Source organism: Leiobunum rupestre, chromosome 8 (assembly GCF_980474605.1).
Source record: "Leiobunum rupestre chromosome 8, qqLeiRupe1.1.hap1, whole genome shotgun sequence".
In the NCBI taxonomy this organism is placed as follows: domain Eukaryota; kingdom Metazoa; phylum Arthropoda; class Arachnida; order Opiliones; family Sclerosomatidae; genus Leiobunum; species Leiobunum rupestre.
In genome coordinates this window covers 16,325,499-16,344,234 of record NC_143391.1, presented here as the reverse complement: position 1 = coordinate 16,344,234, position 18,736 = coordinate 16,325,499, and the positions used below count along the sequence as shown (strand labels likewise).

The window sequence follows — 18,736 nt, the reverse complement described above, 5'->3', positions numbered from 1 at the left end:
AAAAAAATAAATCTGCGCAATGTTTAAACCGTGACGATGGTTCCCTTTAACGTAGGCACGTTTTCTCCACTTTTTAAAACGTGTTTATGGTCCTCACCCTCTCTCACACACACACACACAACAAACCAATTCATCCTCTCGCAGAATCCACCATTCCGACATAAAAGCCTCGAGCGCGAACGAAGATATCGAGCCCATATAACACTTCGACGGGGGTCGACTCGCCTTTGAGAAAAAACGCTCGCGGCTAAAGAACAGTAGCCCCCACTATATGTATGCATAAATATTTTTTCGTCCCAAAGTTTTACCATCGTACTGTCAGACTTGTAAAAATCCCATGAAGAAGGAGGAACAGTTCCTCCGAAACGTTCGATTTTTTAAATAAATATATTGTGAATTTTAAAAACGGTTAAAGTCTCTTTTCACTAAGTATTTTTAAATATTTGAATATCGGAATTGTATTTCGTTGCGTTAAAAGTAGAGTTTAGATGTATAGTCGTTTTAAGAAATACTCGTGATATAGGTTCAAGTGCCAAGCATATTTAAGTACTACAATGATATTAAAATAAAGTTTAAAAATATTTCCATTCTACGTTACTTTAACAACGAATATTCTATGACGTCAAAACACACAAATCCATGTTTCAAAGTCAAATTAACCGCGCAAAACACTTAAATCTATGTTTTCATTTGATTTTTAAATTAACCGCGACGCGCCCCCAGACCGCGCCCCCCGAGAAATCCGCGCCCCAGACCGCGTCCCCCCAGGGGAAATCAGCGCACGCGCCCAAGACGGCGAGGTGGGGAGGGTAGCATGTCTTATGGGAAACCAAAGTCATTTTAAAATTTGTTTCAGCTTCAATTTTAAATATATATAATTAAACAAAATAAAAGAAAGAAAGAAATAAAAAATATAAAAAACATAGTTTGAAATTATGGTCGTTGTCGGAATTCGCGAACATATAGGGTCTTTTATCTAAGCGCGATTCCACCTTTGAGGTTGGGGATGGTTAACTTTTATTCAATAGATAATGCTCTCAAAATTATTCGTAAAACGTTTTGATCAAGTAATTTATATTTCTGTATTATCCGATTACGCGCGTCGCTCAGGTTATGACTTTTTACGCGTTCTATCTGTTTGTATTTGGATTTTTTAGCCATTTCTATCTGGGTTGAAAAGGAACGAGTGGGCTCGAAAAAGCTTCCCCAATATTCTTTTTAATAAAAGTTTATTTTAAACCATGAAGTATCTGTCTCTATAGTATATTAATTACTATTTACTAGTTTAAATTAACCATGGTTAAATATTGCGTTTAGTCATTACTTACTATTATCATTAAACTACGTTAGTCAAAACTTACTATTAGCGTTTAGCTACTTTAGTCATTACATATTATTATCTTAAACCTCCACGAGTTATTATCGAAAGGGGAAAACCGATGAGCTCCGGGAAGTATTTGCGTCGACGTCGCCGGTATGTCCTTTTTGCCCTAGCGGAAACCAACTTTTAAAAGCTTTAACAATTTAACGGTATACGTTTTCGACAATAAGGCAAGTTCGTATTAACTTACGATGGACGACGTTACCTTTTTTGGTATGAACGAATCTTTTCTCTGTCAGACAGGAAAAATAAATTCCGTTTTAATACTTTATTGAAACAGGTCTGCTCGTAACTTCAAACAAAAACTAACTCGGCTTGGAATTATTCACAAAAACGGGATACTAAAATATTCAGTGGATTAATTAGCGAGACAATCTAACTAATCTGAAGTTTCAAGTAATGAAAGTGCCCTATGTGTAGTTACAAATGTTTTTATGACGGTTAGATTTATTTATTTATTTAGTTATTTATTTAAGAGACATACCTACGAAGCCGGTACGACTTACATGTAGTCATCACGATATGTGGTTTAGCTGATTGATTGAATGATTAGCGCGATATTTTGCAGCGATGTTAATGTAACTGCAAGGCGTTAACCGACGCCTTGTGAAATACCTTGTTTATATACATTATACAGAGATGCTAATATATTAATGGTAAGTTGCGAAAATCACAGTGCGCGTAAAACTCAGACATTATATAGTGACTAGTAAAACAATATAGCATAGTGAACAAGTCGGCCTGAACACAATATGTTGATATACGAAGCCCTCCCCACCTCGCCGTAGCCAGGGGCGGCGCGCGTGCGCTGATTTCCCCTGGGGGGACGCGGTCTGGGGCGCGGATTTCTCGGGGGGCGCGGTCTGGGGGCGCGTCGCGGTTAATTTAAAAATCAAATGAAAACATAGATTTAAGTGTTTTGCGCGGTTAATTTGACTTTGAAACATGGATTTGTGTGTTTTGACGTCATAGAATATTCGTTGTTAAAGTAACGTAGAATGGAAATATTTTTAAACTTTATTTTAATATCATTGTAGTACTTAAATATGCTTGGCACTTGAACCTATATCACGAGTATTTCTTAAAACGACTATACATCTAAACTCTACTTTTAACGCAACGAAATACAATTCCGATATTCAAATATTTAAAAATACTTAGTGAAAAGAGACTTTAACCGTTTTTAAAATTCACAATATATTTATTTAAAAAATCGAACGTTTCGGAGGAACTGTTCCTCCTTCTTCATGGGATTTTTACAAGTCTGACAGTACGATGGTAAAACTTTGGGACGAAAAAATATTTATGCATACATATAGTGGGGGCTACTGTTCTTTAGCCGCGAGCGTTTTTTCTCAAAGGCGAGTCGACCCCCGTCGAAGTGTTATATGGGCTCGATATCTTCGTTCGCGCTCGAGGCTTTTATGTCGGAATGGTGGATTCTGCGAGAGGATGAATTGGTTTGTTGTGTGTGTGTGTGTGAGAGAGGGTGAGGACCATAAACACGTTTTAAAAAGTGGAGAAAACGTGCCTACGTTAAAGGGAACCATCGTCACGGTTTAAACATTGCGCAGATTTATTTTTTTTAATTTCGATGGATTCGCGTACATTGAAATGAGTTTTATGTAATTTTGGGTTGAGCTAGTATGTCTATTGAGTCCCATCTAGCATTATGGCACCAAAAACACGAAGGTGTTCGCTAAGGGGGAGAATTATTGTACGGGTTGTTTATAATTTTGGGGCTCTTTACGCCTTTGATGAAATGGGCTACGGCATTGCCCCCCCATGTAATAATCACCACAAACACGGGAGATTTTATAAATGATGGCCTTGTTGGTTCTTTGTTATTACATAATAAAGCTGACAATTTGGGCGGTGGGAGATAAATAGGATCGAGACCTACTGATTTAAGATTTTTGGCTATTTTTTGGAGAGAAACCATGATAAAAGGGGAAACATGCTGAGATGAAAGAAGGAGGAACAAGGGGAATCCCAAAACAGGCCTCACTTCAATTTAAATGCACTTTTTGAAACTTAATACTTTCATATGCTACACTGCCGAAACGTTGGATTTTTTAAATATATATATTAAGATTTTTAAAACCGTTTAAAGTCTCTTTTCATTTGGTTTTTCACAATGTGTTTTCTCTTCACTTCTAAAAATACTGAATTAAGTTAGTTTGTATGAAATACTTACTAATACCCGAACGATGGACTTTAGATTGGATAAGATTTGTAAATATCATTTCGAAACTAATAATTTTCACGCTTTATTTAAATCAAGCAATTTCATTTTTAAAAATGAAAGAAGTTAAACAATACACATGTAGTCAGAAAGATATTATAAAAACACTAAAATTAAAATAAAATGAAAAACTCTTTATTCAACTTTAATACGTTACGCTATTTAAGAAACGTAATTTTAGAAAACAGACATAACGTAAAACCAATGTGATGAAAAAGTAGCAAAAATAATCTTAAAACGACTTATATTTTCTTACACACGATTTTTCGGTACCACACAGCGATTTTGTGAGATTTCACAACGGCGAAATTATTAGGGTCACGGTGAAAATGACAATGTTTAGGAGCACTTATACAAAGAATGGTAGGACAGTCTAAATCCTCGACGTTCTTGACGTTAACTCCTATGAAATCCGATAAAACTTTGGCCTTTACTAAACCTTTCCAAAAAAAAACTTTAACCCTTGTTCTTTTATATAATTCGCGATGGCTCCTAGGCTGTTGTAGTCTTCCTGTCCGTCGTCCCAACGGAGATCACAAATGTTCCAATACAACCATCTACAATGCCATTTATCGTCTTCCGTAAGACTGGAATATGGATATGGTGGTTTAAAGGTCCAGACGTTATGCTTCTCCGTTTCCGTATCGTAAATAGCTAACTCTTTAATTATCATTTCTCCATTCACACGGAAAAAGTTTGCCCCCGATAAAACATGTCCTTTTCATTTTTAGAAATAAACTTGTTTTTAAAAAAACTTAGAATATGCAATTAAGACTTCGCTCTGAAAACACTGAAGCTTCCATCAGTCCAGTAACTTTATCTTATGAAAATTTTTCATCAGGTCAATGGAACCCCCAAAAACATTTTCTACGTTATTAGTACTTTGCACAGCTATTCTGACTTGAACCGGGTTTTTTAATGCTTGTTGAATTGAATGGATAAATTACTTCAGCTTTTATATAAAGGATATCGGTTGGATAGAAAAAAATCTTATTCAAAAGCTGAAGTATATTTTATTATATAACACCATCAATTAAAAACCACTTTGCCCAAGTCTGATAAGCTGAGTTTACTCGCTTCTTCAAATGTATTGAAATCCATATCGTTATAAATAATAAAACATAATTAATATAAAAAGTTCAGAAATGCTTATTTTATTTCGTTTAACAGCTTTCATTTTTAAAAATGTTATTGCTTGACTTAAATAAAGCGTGAAAAAACAATTGCTAAGACTAAATTTCTAACTCTAATAATTTGTAAATCAATTATACAATTATCTATTCATAAGTGTTAGAGACTTTATTACAGTGAAATAAAAACATGTAGAAATGTATATGAAATAAATTTAAGAAAACTCAAACATTTGACCGACATACCTTTTCTGGTTTAAATCAACAATTTTATTATTCTTTCTTTTCATTTTTTTGTACAACCATTTGTTTTTATATAGATAACCTGAGGACGGCTATAATATGAACATATACCAAAAAAATCGGGAATTAAACACAAACAACCTTAAGTTTACTATTTTTATATTCACACGTCCTCAATTATGCAAATTTTATATTAACATTTCTACTATACATATTTCATAATTAATTTTTACATAAATAATTATTTTTTATATAAAATCGTACAATTCTATCAGAACTTAAACCGTAAGATTCAGGCATATAATTTCCAAAAACACAAACTACATTTGGAGTACTAATATTTATACTCACACAATTATATTTCGTACTAACAATTTCACCATCTTTTAAACTTTCAAATACTGCCAAGTGTTCGTCGCATATTTTTATACTTCTCAAGGTGTTAAAGAAAAAGTGGTTCACACCAGAGCAAACTTTTTTCAATTGAAAAAGCATTTCACTCCCCGAAACTGTCACTTGCTGACAATGTACAAAGTCGGGCTTACGGGATTTCAAGTAATTTAACATCCACGATTTTCCTTCATTTCCATCTTTTCCTATTACAAATATTATTTTTCTGTCTGAGAGAATTAAATGTTCCAATAAACTTTTCTGCCATGGTCTAAGTTCTATATCTTTGTTTATTCGTTTAGGGGTTTTCATTTGTTCCACCCAAGCACTTGTCAAATTTCCAAAAAGATGCGATGGTAGTCCCGATCGAGCAACGGCTTCTGCGCGGACTCGTTGTTTATCAATTTCCGCTTCTACTTTACCCAAGTTTACTTTGTGAGGGCTTAGACTGCACCGTCTAATATGCCGACTCAGTTGTGATTTAAACGATTTATTGCATGTTGTACACGATGTACGTTTACATTTATGGGTTCTTAATCTATAGCCACGTATTCGTTTCTCGCAACTTGGACACTGAATATATTTGTTTCGACCCATTTGGATTATATTCGAAGAAGACAAACACATACGTTTTACTCGAACCGAGTCTATTCATAAACTGTTCTCGATTTTTGAGGGATCTCCGTATATAAAGTATAAAATGTGGGTTCTGAGGGTAGAAATAATATCAGCCCTATTTTGATTTTCTTCCAAGTTAAGTGTTTCAGATAACGTTTACTTATTCAGCACCTTCATTTGATATAACCCTGTATCTTCCAACAATTCAGTTTTATGTTATGTATAATTCCCTTATTCATTACATCATTCCAAATTTAGCCCAATTCATTCACTGACGTTGGTCTTCTGAAATGGATATTCCAATAAAAACCTTTTCTTATATCTTCGCTTCTGTTTAATCGGAATTTTGTCAATATAAAAAACATCATATGCTTTATTTAAATATAAAGAATAAACACTGGTTGGGTTAAGGCTAGAGTGAAATGGAATAATTAAGTAAATAGACATAAATTTTAGATCGCCTTTCCTCCAAAATATCTAATAGCGCTAGTACATTCTCGATAAATATACAAGTTCTTGTGAATAAGAGACGTTTTTTATCAAATAATCATAGACAAAAAACTTTGCTCAACGAAAAACTAAATAACGATAAATAATGTACAATTAATTTATTAAATAACGAGAAAATGTCTTAAGGTAATAAAAAATAAAACAAGCGATTAATTAATCATTAAAAATATAATATTATCAATTTGATGATTGTTTCAGGATATCGATTATGATCAATGTTTGTACTAGAGTGATCATACCCAAAATGAGGTTAAATGAAATAATTAAGTAAACAAGCATAAATTTTAGATCGCCTTTCATCCAAAATATCTAATAGCTCTAGTACATTCTAGATAATTATACAAGTTCTTGGAAATAAGAGACTTTTTTCAAAGATAAGCAAATTTTAAAGCTTATTGTCATTGGTTCCATAATAAAAACCGCATTGTAACGTAATAATGGTTACATCTATCTGTAAACTTATCAAGATAAGAAATGGTATATCACTATATAACGATCATTGATAATAAATTTCTAATCGTAAAACGCTAAACAAGGTTATTTTTTTTTACTGTTTTGGTATTTATATTGTCAATACACACACTCAAATTTGCTATATTATATTTATGGTATGTACTTGAGACAATAATGGTATTTAAAATAGCTTAATATAGAAGTAAACACATTACGTAAAGCATATAAAGCATAATTATTTATATAGCTTATTAATTAACTATTAATAAGGTTATTTTTTTACTTTATAAAAATTAATTATGCAGAGAGTTCTTAGTTAAAGAAGATTCGAATGCGACTGTGGGGTGTGGTGGGGTGGGAAGTCACGTTGATGGAAATATTGTATCCCTTTGTACCGTCAAAGAGAAAAAAAAGTAAGTTTCTATTTTATTATATTTACCAAGGAGAATTATTATCCTCCTTGGTGGAACCACTCTACGGCCTCTCATTGGCTGAAGGTTCAAAACGAACTGGCGACAAGCTCGGCCGTAGGCGGCAGCATTCTAGATACATATGAGATTTCGATGGTCAAGAGGAAATAAAAAAGTACTGCCAACTTTTATTAGTGAAGTTGGCGTTGCGTGACGGAGACCGGCCGTTGAACATTTTATAGAAAAACCTATTGAAATACGCCAAAATAATATTATATCGCACAGCCATTTCCTCTTTAAAAATTCTAGAGCATCTACACACGATAAGATAGTTCTTGGAAATAAGAGACTTTTTTCAAAGATAAGCAAATTTTAAAGCTTATTGTCATTGGTTCCATAACAAAAACCGCATTGTAACGTAACAATGGTTACCTCTATCTGTAAACTTATCAAGATAAGAAATGGTATATCACTATATAACGATCATTGATAATAAATTTCTAATCGAAAAACGCTAAACAAGGTTATTTTTTTTTACTGTTTTGGTATTTATATTGTCAATACACACCCTCAAATTTGCTATATTATATTTATGGTATGTACTTGAGCCCAATAATGGTATTTAAAATAGCTTAATATAGAAGTAAACACATTACGTAAAGCATATAAAGCATAATTATTTATATATCTTATTAATTAACTATTAATAAGGTTATTTTTTTACTTTATAAAAATTAATTATGCAGAGAGTTCTTAGTTAAAGAAGATTCGAATGCGACTGTGGGGTGTGGTGGGGTGGGAAGTCGCTGTCCCTCGTATGTCAGACGATACTGCGGCTAGACACTACAAATACGTGAGTTAGAACTTTTAATTAAATTATTTATACAAGTTGCAGAAGGTAGTTCGTTTCAACCCTTTAAAATGTCGAATTAATTACAATTATATAGATAAATTACGATTTAAACGGATTATATATCATATCGGATTAGTCGTAATCATGTAAACAAAAGTTCTAAATTAAATTTAAATAACTTGTCCTTATTAATTATATTCTAGGGTTCGCCAGCGATAAATAAATTATAGCAATAAATTTAAGGAGTTTAGGGATGGGTGGAACAAATTACGGCTCTTCGTTTTTCCAATTGCAATTCGGATGTACCCAAAAATGGACCCAAATGGACCAAATGTACCCTAAAAACGACCAAAGTCACCATTTTCGCCCCTATGTACCCCATTTCGGACCAAATGTACCCCAAACTGGACCTTTTAGCTTTATTGTAATGTTAAACGCCCATAGAGATCCCCCTAAAAAGAATAATAAACTGGCGGTCCAATTTTGGGTACATTAATTATTTCGGAGAGATAAAACTAATTCTGGCAAACTGCTGCGATTTATAGTGAATGGGAAAAAAAAGCCAATTTCTAGCGATTGGGAGCAATAATAAAACCTTATAATTTGTATACACTCTTCTCTTTTTTTCCCAAAACACTTTTACCGATGACCGCCCGCTATTTTACGGTACGCTTAGGGGCCCGAAAGTGTTTGTCGGCGAAAACCAACTCGAATTGTGCCCGACATTAACTATGACGGGTAGGCTGTTTGCATAACATCGTGTCACCGCCATAGGGGCAGATAACCTATTGACCTAAAATGGGTTAACACCTGGGTTTTATGGGTTATAACATCGTAAATCAGCTAACCTTTTGACCTAAAATGGGGTGCCTCCAGCTATTAACTATGACGGGCCGGCTGTTTGCATAACATCGTGTCACCACCATAGGGGGAGATAACCTATTGACCTATAATGGGTTAGCACCTGGGTTTTATGGGTTATAACATCGTAAATCATCTAACCTTTTGACCTAAAATGGGGTGCCTCCAGCTATTAACTATGACGGGCCGGCTGTTTGCATAACATCATGTCGCCACCATAGGGGCAGATAACCTATTGACCCAACATCGTAAATCAACCTCGTAAATCATCTATTGACCCTAAAATGGGGTGCCTCCAGCTATTGCCCTATTGACCTGCCGAAAATGTACGCAAAATGGGGGCCCCCTATAGGGGGTCCGTTTCACACCTATTTAACGGCTGTTTGCATCGTGTCCATAGGGGCAGATAACCCATTGACCTAACATCGTAAATCAGCTAACCTTTTGACCCCCGCCGAAAATGTACGCAAAATGGGGGCCCTATAGGGGCCCGTTTCACCCTTATTTAACGGCTGTTTGCATCGTGTCCATAGGGGCAGATAACCTATTGACCTAACAACGTAAATCAGCTAACCTTTTGACCCCGCCGAATATTGCCGCAAAAGGGGGGCCCCTATAGGGGCCCGTTTCACCCCCGTTTCCCCCGCCCGCAGGTGCCCCTTATCGGTAGACGCACTCACTTATCTCTCCCCTTGGCCCACCCATCTGGCTATACCACTGCATGCTCCTCTCTATTTGAACTCTGAACCCAAAAACCAACCTTCGTGCATTTAGCACTGTTAAAGGTACATATTTTCAAGAGTTCGCGAGTTCCATTTAGCACTGTCAAAGGTACGACAGTGTACACCGAGTTCGCAGAGTGTCTTACCCCTCGTCTAAGACGAAGCACTTAATTACATACGTTCCTGATTTCAAAGTTATTGGTTTTTTTTCATTTTGAAAAAGCATGGGGTAAAACTGTTATTCAATTTAAATAAGCTTAATGTTTTTTTGAACTAGCGTATTGACGTGGGATCTTTCGGGGCCCGCTGACCCAGGAACTCTAAGTACACCCCTTTGCGTCTTTGCGTAATACAGCAAACCGGAAGCTGTCAAACATGCATTGAAACCGGGTAAATCAATATTGTTTCCACAAATTGCAATTAAAGATTTTGTAAAATTGCGATGTTTAAATCGGGCGTCGAATTCGTGAGGTTACCGGCGTTCCGCGATCGGTGGAATTTCTCACGCAAAGAATTGCTATTGCGCTTCAAAGAGGGAACGCAGCATCAGTTCTTAACTCGCTCCCCCTGGTGCTTCGCTTGCCGATTACCTGGCAACCTTGTGCTAATTTATTTTATTTTATTTTGGTTCACCATAAACATTCTATGTAACTTTGTTTAAGTGCTTAAAGTGAATAAATCTATTACTAATAGTACGAAGCGCTCTTCTATCACACGTTTAAAGAAGAGTAAAAAATTCGCCATTTTGGAAAATGACGACCAAAGTTATAAAAAAGCTACATATTTACATACTGAGTAATACCATAAGTAACATAATACTTTAAGTATGACACTTCCTATTCTCCTAATGATAAATTTCTTAATGATAGTCTGTCTCGGCAATGACCATATACATCATTAATAATAATAATAATAATAATATTTATTTCGCAACACAAAGTTTGCAGGCAACCACAGAGGCAAAGCCTATACAGGGTGGTTACCAAAACAGTACAAACAATTAAAATAAATAATTTAAAAACAAATGCACAACATAAATTATACCAGATATAAATGAAATTATAAATAAATAAATTAAGAATTTTGCAGAAGCCAATCCGAAAAGAAGAACTCCGAGACCAAAGACCGAAAATGTTGAATTGAAAGAGAAGTGGCATTCTACCGGATGTCAGTTGGCAAAAGATTCCAAGTCCGTGCACTTCTGAAGAAAAAAAGCCAAGCATCTAGCAAATGTCATTTTTTCATCTGTATTAAAGGACAATTTTCAAGAGTGTGACCACATCCGAAACACTTCTACGAACGGAGAGTGGCTCGATTGCTAGCGTAATTAATGTGGGAGGTCCACTTTAGATCTCTTCAAACGACGACACCGAGAATCTTCATAGAGTACACACGGTTAAGTGGAACGCCATTAATATTATAGGTGACATCATCATGGGACTTCCTCCTTGTAATTACCATGAAGTTGCATTTTTTAATATTGAGGGAAATGTTGTTGGCTACACACCAATTGAAAATACTAGTGATGTTATCTCGCAAGTTCAAAAGATCCGCGGAAGATCTAATTGCGAGAGATATATAGCTGTCATCCGCATACTGATATTGATAACATTTTGAAGTCAACACAGATGGCAGATCAGACACAAAGACGTTGAAAAGTAATGGTCCCAAAATTGAGCCTTGAGGCACTCCAGAACGCACTGGAAGGTACGTGCTGAATTCACCACGATAGGTCACTCGTTGAAAGCGATTGGATAAAAAATCCCGAAGCCAAAGCAATACCTCTCCAGTGATCCCGATTCTTTGAAGTTTAAAAATAAGCCGCTTGTGGCAAACGGAGTCAAACGCTTTTGACAAGTCAAACGACACTACGTGAATTTCAGGTGGGTTACGCTCATCGAGAAAGGAAGACCACTCGTGGAAAGACTTCAGAAGCTGGTGCGTGCAAGAGCGACCCTTCGAAATCCATACTGCGAGGTAGGTATTAAGAAACTGTCTTCCGAGAACTTATTCAGCTTCTCGTAATCAATCGATTCCAGTAATTTTCCAACGACAGACGTGAGTGATATAGGTCGATAATTTTAAAGATCGTTACGCTTGCCCGACCCTTTGAAGACCAGCACAACATTAGCAAGCTTCCAACCAGAAGGCAGAGAAGACATCGATAGTGATAACTTAAACATTTTCACCATCGGGTCAATTATGGCAGGAGGCATCAATTTAAGAAGCCTAGGATGTAATACCATCCGGCCCACAGGCCGATCCATTCTTCGAACGGATTCGACCAGTCAACATGTAGGTTAAAATCTCCCATTAAGAAGAAAACATCGTGCGGTGGAAGAGTCTCGTGTAAGAAACCAACAAGGTCACTTACATCCTAAGGACTGACAACTCTCCGCGAGTTGAATCGGAACACATTTTAAACTTTATTTTTGTTTCTGAAGGTAGTTTTGTTCGAATTTGAGACCCAAACCTTGCCCAAACGTGCTTTGGCTCGTATATACAGTCGTAAAAATAATATTTAGACGAATTTCCGGTTAGGAATCCTCCGATTACGCAATCACACCACGACAGACCATCATTAATATCATTAACCGACGTCTTTCAGTGTCATAATAATGGTTATTATGTTAGTTATGATATTATATATTAAATGGTATATTTTATTATTAATAATAAAAATATTTTGGTACGCCCTTAAAGCAAAGAGTGTTTATGTAGTCTCAGGGGATTTTAGCGTATTTTACAATTGTTCTCTTTCTGTAAAATGAATAGCATCGCTCTTCGATTAGGAAATCCCCAAAATTTGTCATAATTTAGAAAAAAGGCTCCATTGAAAATTCGTAGTTTTTAGGTTTGGCCCGAGGGGCAGTTCACTCGAATGATTAAATCTGCACTCTTGGTTGATTAAATCTGATTAAATTTAATGTCTGTAGCTTTGGCTGTATTAAATTTAATCCAAATAAATTTTTAACCTTGATTACTTCTGCACTCTACGAAGGAGTGAACTGCCCCTCGGTTTGGCCTCGGGTTTGGCCCCGTTGGACGCATTTCATTTCGCCGTCTAGCTTACCTGCAAAAAGTTCCGATTCCTCGTCTGCTTTTATTTTTTGTTGACGTGCTTCGGTAAAGCTAAATTATATCCAAAAAATTCCAAATTCGATTTCAAAGAACAAAATGAGCAGAAATGTTTAAAAAAATTAAGACTCGATGCAATGAAGTGAATAAACGACTACAGGCCAGCTCTTATTTTCAAGGAGTCGGATTCTACCTAACCTAACGTACATAATCTCAGAATGTTATAGACTTTTAGGAACGTGTGAAAAGTATGGGAGACGTCACACTGATACTACTCTATTTCCCATTTTCTGTATTTCTGCTTGAAATACTTTAACACAGTAATAATAATCTAAACTACTAACGCCCCCATTTCAAGTGAAAATGGACTGCAATTTCTTGAAAGCAATATAATAACTTACGAAAGTTAGTTCCGCCATTTAGATCCCCAGATTTAATTTTCATAAAGGAGAGTACCCGAAGTGTTTTTTCTGATTTTGTTCAAAGTCGGGCGTAATGTAAACCAATATGAAATTTGAAATTTCCCAAAATGAAACGGTGGGCTATCCATTGGTTTTGTCATGGCAACCGAAAATGTTTTTGACCACTTAATACAGAAATGAGTTTTTTTCCTTATTTTACCCAAAAATATTTACAACGTTAACCGAAAAATGATAAAATTTACCCAAAAATGTTCCAATTTACCTAAACGTGGTCGAAATTACCTATTTCGTGATTTTAATTTTTTTTTAAATTTTCGCAGGTAAAACCGAAAACATTCCATGCTTTTTAAAATGGAGATTTTTGTTTAAAGTGGTCAAAACATTTTCAGCTTCCATGGCAAATCGAAAGGGAAGTGCAACGTCTCCTTTGGGAAATTTCATATCTGAGATAGGTCTACATTATATCAAAGATAATTTAAACTCGTACCCTAGATTCGAATACTGAGAGCTTTCCCATTGACGGTTTTGTTACGAAGCGTTTACCCTTTTCCGGCACGTGACCTCAGAAAAATCGGGCTCCGTCGGTTGCGGTAAGGCGCAAACCATGGAGCGAATTTTTTCTGAGTTCCAGCGGGAAGTGGGTAAACGCTATCGTCAACGCGCGAGAGAGTGATTTCGAATCTTGGGTACCTGTTTAAATTATCTTTGATTATATACGCCCGACTTTGAACAAAATCGGCAATTAACACATCGAAGACTCTCCTTGTAAGTGCCCAGTTTGTACCCTTATTAGAGACTCTTATATTGGGATAATTACTTAGGTGGGGAATGAACTAGTGGCGACATGGAAAATAATCATCGCCGATTAAGTTCTATTTCGTCGCTAGTTCAATTCGCCACATAATTATTCTAATTGTACTGCTCTAGCTTGTACCAAAATATTTTTATTGTTAAAAACGTGTTATTAAAATAAGCTGATTACCACTCAACTGAATAAAATATATGATTTAATATAATAGCATAATTAACATAATATTCATAAGTATCACCAGAAGTTTATAATAAACCCTTTCGGGGGAAGTATTCAACTTCCCATTGAGCCCATGTTATTTTAATGATACATCATTCCGCGACAGATCAAAAACCGCGCGTCACTACGGTCGCTATTCATTCGTTCTTAAAATCATGACGTTTTTTAAAATAAAAGTAGTATCAGAGGTCGACATCGGAGGATTTTTTTATTAAAAATAAAATGGCGGGAATCTACCTAGTTGGCAGTGGTGTTAATAAGGAAACACAATGTAATTTTTATATAAAAGATAATTTAAATAAGTCATTTCAGACTCGTGAATCAACAATTATGAAATCAGTTAGTGGCAAGCGAACTAAAAATATAGAAGAACCTATACATCAACCAAAAAGGATTAATTATTGTCAGAGCCAATTAAGGCCTAACCACAATCACGATTTACGAAACACTAAAATAAGCCAGCCACTCTTAGCAACTTTACAGGTAAGAATAAATTATAATATCGAATCTTATATATTACTTCTTTGGGTGTAATTTTAATGCTTCGTTTATTTATAGATCCTTATTTGCTGGTAGTGTATGCACTGGGTTTTAACTAATGAGTCAGTATTGACATGGTGAATTGGTTCAGTGTATCAAAGATCTTTAACTATCAACCAGCTTTTATACCAACTCATCTACTAAGAAGAAACCTTTCCTCAGGTAGACTAGGAGTTGCGATAAAAGATGTATTGGAATAGTCAAGTTTACTTGGCATGCATCAAGAGCTTACCGAGCCAATTTGATGTAGTACCGTAAAAGTGTTTGTCAGTTAATTTTCCACGCTTATATCATTTGTTACAATTTATACCTTGACTAGGCTATGTAAATGCCAGATAATTAGGTAGAACAACAACGTATATCAAAAAGCAGGACCATTGTTTTACGTGTGATCAATATATTTAGCTATAAATTGATTTAGACAATTACCAATTTTTGTACACTCGTGAAATTGCTGTTTTTTTATTTATTTTATAACTAGATTTATTTTAATTGCTATCAGCTAAGTTTTGAAATAAATATATTCCCAAAAACCATATGATATGGCTCATTTTCTAACAGAGAATTCTTTTCGGAAAATGTTGACTTATAATAGTAATTAATCTTATTTTCATTCGTTATTTTATTGGTGCCCAAACCATATTATAAAAATATATTTTTAAAATAAAAAAACCATTAAACTGTGTAATAAATGCAATAATAAGAGTAAGAAAATTATATAATCAGAAAAAACATTTTCATGCACTATTTTATGGCTTTAAAGAAGATTTTGGATAACCTCTCATTCTTCAGAAACTGATTTGCTTTCCCTTCGTGGCTATATTATATAAATATATTTTAATAAAATAACGGATTTAACTATAAAAACTAATAATAAAATTATAGTAAGAAAATTATTAATTAGAAGAGCCAATCTTCCATTATCAAAATGCAAGCCAACCATAACCACGTGATTGCTTTTTGCGTCAAAACTCGAGCTCTCCTATTGGTCCGTGACTTGGGTATAAAAATTCGGAAAAATTACAGCGTCGCCGATTAACAGGAATCGCTAAAACATCTCTGCACCGCGATTTCGGTTGCGAGGATCGCAAAATAAACAGCTCGCTAAATCTGAATCGCTAAATTGCGATCCTGTTAAAATTAACACGAATCGCAAAACGTCTCTGCACCGGGCGCTTTAAAGCTTGTAAAAGAGCTTTGAAACACAGAGTGTCAATAAATTAGTTATGCAATTCCAGAATAGTTCCTTGAACATCAATATTAAACATAAACGTTTGGCTTTTACAGCTAAATAATATATCATCTAAACATTCCATAAAGTTCTCTATATTTTTTAGTTCCTCCATAATCTTGAATAAAATAAAATATCTCATTTAGTATTAAAATAATTCTACAAAATCGCAATAACATTCCTTAAAATTTTACTGCAACCAAAAAAAACCCCACCAACCCTCACTGTACTGTAAACGTTCCTTACATAAGTCTAGTTTATTAATGCGGACGACGGAATGGATAACGGCGGCAAACGCTCGTGGCGTAGGATTATAACCAACCGCGAGTAGGCTCTGTTTGTATTCCGCCACGTTTAAGCAAAACCCCTGAAGTGCCGCGGAATGATGTATCACAAATAAAGTGAAGTTGAATACTTCCCCCGAAGGGGTTTATTATAAACTTCTGGTATCACTGAACGACGTCGTTTAATGATATTAATGATGATCTGTCGCGGGGTGATTGCGTAATCAGAAGATTAGAAACTGCAAATTCGTCGAAAAAATGATACATACGTATTATATACCAGCCAAAGCACTTCCTTCAAACACATGGGTAATGTTTAAAATTTGTTCCGATTTAGTTTGCAAAAATCTGTTCGTCCATAGGATGAATGGTAATTGCCGAGACAGACTATCATTAACTAACGTAGCATTGGGAGAATAGGACGTGTCATACTTATAGTTATTATGTATTAATATAAAATTGCAATTATAATTATAAACTAAAATTATGTTACGTTTTTTTAAGGCTAATATACTTCTCAATAATAATATGGTAGATAACTATACTATACGTTCTAAAGTATTACTCGTTATGTTAAAATGTAACTTTTTTCGCTCGGCTTTTTCGTAATTTAGGTCGCCATTTACGAAAATGGCGATTTTTTTCTCTTCTTTAAACGTGTGATAGACAAGAATTCGTAGAAGAGCGCTTCATACTATTTAAACATAGAAATTTTAACAAATTATTTAATTATAGTATGTGGAAACTTTGGATATCACGAAATTTATCGATTGACCCTGTTTCAATGCATGTTTCCCACCTTCCGGTTGCCTGTACTATAAAGGTACGATCAGAGAGTGTAAAGATTATGAGAGGCGTCTCTTCCTATTCCCGTAACGTTAAAATTTCGTACAAGATTTTGAGAGCGCGCGCCCATAGGAGAGGTTACGATACTATCCGACACACGATGTCGCTACTGGAAAATTTTTTAATTTTGTAAACATCCGGAAAGTTTTTCATCAGTCATGGCTGTTAAACATAGTTGAATTATGCTAATTTAAAATTAATAAAATTCAATTTCATGAAAAATAAAGAAACGTAAGTACAAGAAAGCGGACTATTTATAATATTTTGATACTAAAAGAATTATTTGTTTGATTAACCAAGGAAATTCATTGGAAATTTTATAAAATGGCCGAGGCTTAACGAGAACAGAGCGTTATAAATTAAAAAATACGAGGAAACATTGAAGTTGGTAAAATGAGATTAATGTTGTATTTTTAACAGTTTCCTATCTATCTTTTCTGGGTTTTCATGTATTCATGGTTGAGATCTTGTTTCTTAAGGGAACTATGTATGCAGATTTCTATGAAAAAAGATATCATGTTTTGGTATGCAGTTGCACATGGAGAATCTTCATTAGCTTTAAAATATTTCTTGTCAATTCTTTGAATGATGAATCTCTCCAAACGTCCTTTAATATTTGTCATGTGCGATAAAAGCTTAAAACTGGTGTGAAATACTTAATTCATTTGTCTCCGTTACAAATTTAAAGAAACTATCAGTTGGTACGATGAGGCTGCTGAGCAGCTGATAGAAGAATTCTTTGCTGTTTTGAAAGCTTTAAAGTAAAAGAGCAGATTTGTTGGGTCTACAATTGGATTGTCTTTTTTGAGTTGACTTATGCAAGAAGAGCATTGAAGGTTTGAGTAGCAGCGGTGAATTAGATATCCTGAAATGTAACTAAGAACATTTTGTTTTAGCAGGTTTGGACTTCCAATAGAATTTCAAAATTCTAAGTCTTCATCGGAACATTGTCCCTGGCTTTGCGAGACTACAAGATTTTCAAAATTAGAATCCGGTGGTTTCAAGAGATTATTCACAGAGGCCGCCCTGTATGCAGCTCGAAGTTGTTGTGGATTGGGATGATCACGGACTCACGGTTGCCTCCTTTCTGTCTTATAGATCCAAGAAAATTATCTACAAAATCTTGGCTAATCCTGTCCTTTAATAAAAACTTAAAACCAAAATTATCCTTTAGATCTTCCCAGAGGAGTAGCAAGGCTTGAATTGAAATTACCATTTTCTGAAATTTCCAATGGTGTAGAGTCATTAAGGTTGAAAATTGTTGGCACAGCGGATGGTGTGAGCCTATTTTTAGTTCTAATATTCATGAAACTGGCATCAATGAAATGATTCGCGCCCATCATTATTTACATATTTCAGCCACAAAATAGAACTAAACTTTATATTAAGTTAATATGCCAATAAGCCTATCTAATGAAAATGCGAATTTACCAGTCTTTTTCCTTTGGAAACTTAAAAAAGATAAACAAGGATTTCTTGTTTTCGATAT

The 18,736-nt window shown here is 34.9% G+C and overlaps 1 long non-coding RNA gene across 1 annotated transcript; it reads left to right on the top strand.

Moving 5' to 3' along the window:
* Positions 1-17,777: 17,777 nt before the first annotated feature.
* Positions 17,778-18,410, top strand: LOC149932491 (uncharacterized). The gene is made up of 2 exons (XR_016473043.1): positions 17,778-18,083; positions 18,147-18,410. It is a non-coding gene; the product is annotated as an uncharacterized LOC149932491 (long non-coding RNA).
* The last annotated feature ends 326 nt before the right edge of the window (positions 18,411-18,736 follow it).